Below are 3633 nucleotides of genomic sequence, written 5' to 3' on the forward strand. Positions count from 1 at the left end.
ATAGCTAAAGAGATGGGGAAAAAACACGTCTCAGGATTACATCTTCAAATAAGGGCAACCATGGCATCCGTGACAGGGAGACGCGTCCATCGTGCATGATGATGTAAGATAGTCTAGCTAGCTACATTTTCAGATATTAGATGTTTCTAATTTTGACGGAAAGTGGTTACATTTCAAGTTAAAGTGTACTAACTTGTTAAACTAATGTTAGCTGGCTGGATCCCTAGCTAATGTTGCGTGTATGACATTATTATTCGTATCCCAGAGACATTTGCTTTGCTAGTCAGAGCCTAATGTTAGCTAGCTAGCTAACATTGAACATGGTTGGTTAGCTCCCAGCATATTCATGCAGGGTAGTAATGACGGTGCCAAATCATATGTTCATTGTTGTTTAACTAGCTAACATTAGCTGGCTGGCTCGTTATGTGATTTGTGTGATCTTACATGTTGTTTACCTAGCTAGGTAGCTACATGTCTTAAGGATTTCTGCTAATATCAAATGTCTATGTCCTGGGAAATGTTCTTGTTACTTACAACCTCGTGATAAATGTTCAGGAGTCTTATGGCTTGGAGGGTAGAAGCTGTTTAGAAGCCTTTTGGACCTAGACTTGGCGCTCTGGTACTACTTGCCATGCAGTAGCAGAGATAACAGTCTATGACTAGGGTGGCTGGAGTCTTTGACAATTTTTACGGCCTTCCTCTGACACCGCCTGGTATAAAGGTCCTGGATCGTAGGAAGCTTGGCCCCCAGGATGCTCTCGGTGGTGCAGCTGTATAACTTTTTGAGGATCTGAGAACCCATGCCAAATCTTTTCAGTCTCCTGAGGGGGAAAATGATTTGTCGTGCCCTCTTCACAATTGTCTTGGTGTGCTAGGACAATGTGTAGTTTGTTGATGTGGACAACAAGGAACTTGAAGCTCTCAACCTGCTCCACTTCAGCCCCATCGATGAGACTGAGATACTGTAATGGCATTGAATAGAAAACTACAAAACCAACAAAAAAAACTACTTCCTGAATGGATTTTTCTCAGGTTTTCGCCTGCCAAATCAGTTCTGTTATACTCACAAACACCGTTTGAACAGTTTTGGATACGTTAGAGTGCTTTCTATCCAAATCTACCAGTTATATGCATATTATATATTCCGGGCCCGAGGAGCAGGCAGTTTAATTTGGGCATGCTTTTCATCCAAAATTCTGAATGCTGCCCCCTACCATAGAGAAGTTAACAAGATGTGTATCTTTCATTTGCTGTCTTGGACTTGTTAATGTGTGAAAGTTACATATAAAAAATTTAAAAAAATTCACGCACTGCCTTTTCAGCGGAATGTTGTCGATCCTGTGCTAGAAAGGTTAAGCATCTGTTTTTGACAAAGATTATTAATTAATAGGAAGTGGAACACACACACACACACACTAAACTAACCTCTCTCTATTCTCTGTGTTTCTGTGGTGGTATATCCATACAACCGCGATGGTGTTCAAACATGGCAGCTGCCTGCTGATGGACAACAGTTGTTGTCATGGTGTGCTCCTTCCTCGCCTCTTCGTCCCCCTCACCATTATGGTGGTCAGCTACTTCCTCACAATCAGCGCCCTGCAGACTGAAGTTACCCTCTGCCTGGACCAGCTGGTGCCCCGGCCCAAGTGTAGCGCCACCCTAACCCTCAGCTTCTTTCCCCAGGCCTCGATCTCCTCAGAGAAGCTTTTCTTCAGGCGTTCACTAAGCCACAACACAGGAGGGGTAGGAAGAGGGGTTGGCGGGCAGGGGTGGACCTGCGGTATGGGTGTCGCACCATGCAGTCAATCAGCAACAAGCAGAAGGCCTCCCAAGGTCCTGGGCATGGCCTTCTTCCTGTTTGTGGTCATGTGGTGTCCATCAGCAACGTACTGAAGGTGGTGTGCGACCCCCATGGACTGTGACCCTGGGGTGATTGGAGGGCTGCTGAACATATATGTGTGGGTGGATACCTCTCCTCAGCCGTCAACCCTCTGGTATACACTGTTCAAAAACTCTGTTCAATGTACCGTGCCGTCTTCTTCCGCTACATACACTGCCAGTACAGCGGGGAGAGGAAGCCTCTGCAGCTCATACTGGTCAACAACATCCCTCCACTGGCATACAACTCCCTTAAACTTAAAAACATGGTCAGTGATGGTCGACTTAAGGGGGTGGCTCTCCCATGGACACCACTGCAATAGCAGCTGGGGCTGGTCTAAACTCATTGAAATAGAAAAAAAAGGAAGTGGGCCACGAGTGGGATTTCTCGCTCCCTTTTCCATCTCTGCTATGTCACACCAGAAAATAACTAAGATAATGCTAAATTATCAGCAACAGCCAGGGGGCAGGAGGGGACTTGATTCCCCCAAAATGTTCATGCACCTAGCCTTGGTACCAGTCTGTTTCGCTAACATTCCAGTACCTGTACGCCATGTCATATGCCAAAGATGTTTTGCAATGACAGAGTACAAGGAGTGGAATGTACACCAAACAGACACCATACACATCTACTGTATATTTGTATATACACTGTGCACATGTGTAAATTAATGTTTTTCTATTTTTATTGTCATTACCCCGAAGAGAGAGCTATCTTTTGTTTTCTATGATAAAAATACAGAAATGTGTATTGGCGGGACGCAGGCTAAATAAAATGAATCTGTGAGTAGTAACAAATGAACTGAAGTCAAAGCGTGTTTATTTCTTCTGTTTGATGTCATGGTCACCAGGAGGTTGTCTCGTTCCCGGTTGGACATTCTTGGGACATTGTGTCATTGTCCCCTGAAGCTCCCCTGGATGTTTTTGGAGGTATTGTCACGTGATTGTCCCAAACCATTATAAGTAAAGTAATGACATTGTATGGGGGGGGGGGGGTTAAGGTAAGTGTTACGCTGTCTAGCTAGAATAGTGTAAAAATGTTTAATCAATGAAAAATATGATTACATTTCACATGATCACTGTACTGACTTTTCAATATGATCCCACCTGGGATTTGAACTCACAACCTCTGGATTAGGAGTATTCTGATCTTTCTGCTATTTCAGATATTTGGTTTTTCAGTATAGTTAAATACAGATGTATAGAATACAGATGTATTGGTGGGATGTAGGCTAAATAAAATGTATCTGAAGTGAAAGCTTATTTATTTCTGCTTTGATATCCAACAGTCCTATGATCAGCTCCATGAGGGCATTTTGCTGAGAAAATTACATTAGGCATATTATTTGTAAACAAATATGAATCAAGTAGTTGGACATCAGAACGTGTATCTTCTGGTAACCTGTGGAAGAAACAATATATTTAATAGGCCACTCAGTTTATTTATAACGACATCTATAGAAGTTCACATTAAATCAATAATAAGTATAGACTATTGCCTGCAATAGCACCTTAGGGACTTACATACAGAAAAGGTTTTCTGCAGCGGTGCAGGTGGATAAGTTTGGCATTGCCAGTGACCACATCAACATATGGAGAATAAATTCAAACAATCAATTCACGTCGGCAAGTAGTTAGCTAAACCTTTGACAAACGTAATTGGAGAAATACTATTGACATTACTAACAATGCATAAGACAGTTGACAATAGCAAACTTATCAACATGAATAAAAACAGATGCACCTTATCCTTCA

The 3633-nt window shown here is 42.5% G+C and overlaps 1 pseudogene; it reads left to right on the plus strand.

The window, feature by feature from the left end:
- Positions 1 to 1473: 1473 nt before the first annotated feature.
- On the plus strand, positions 1474 to 2201 carry LOC139390205 (5-hydroxytryptamine receptor 2A-like; annotated as a pseudogene).
- The last annotated feature ends 1432 nt before the right edge of the window (positions 2202 to 3633 follow it).

The sequence above is a fragment of the Oncorhynchus clarkii genome, chromosome 30 (genome assembly GCF_045791955.1).
Source record: "Oncorhynchus clarkii lewisi isolate Uvic-CL-2024 chromosome 30, UVic_Ocla_1.0, whole genome shotgun sequence".
Taxonomy (NCBI): Eukaryota; Metazoa; Chordata; class Actinopteri; order Salmoniformes; family Salmonidae; genus Oncorhynchus; species Oncorhynchus clarkii.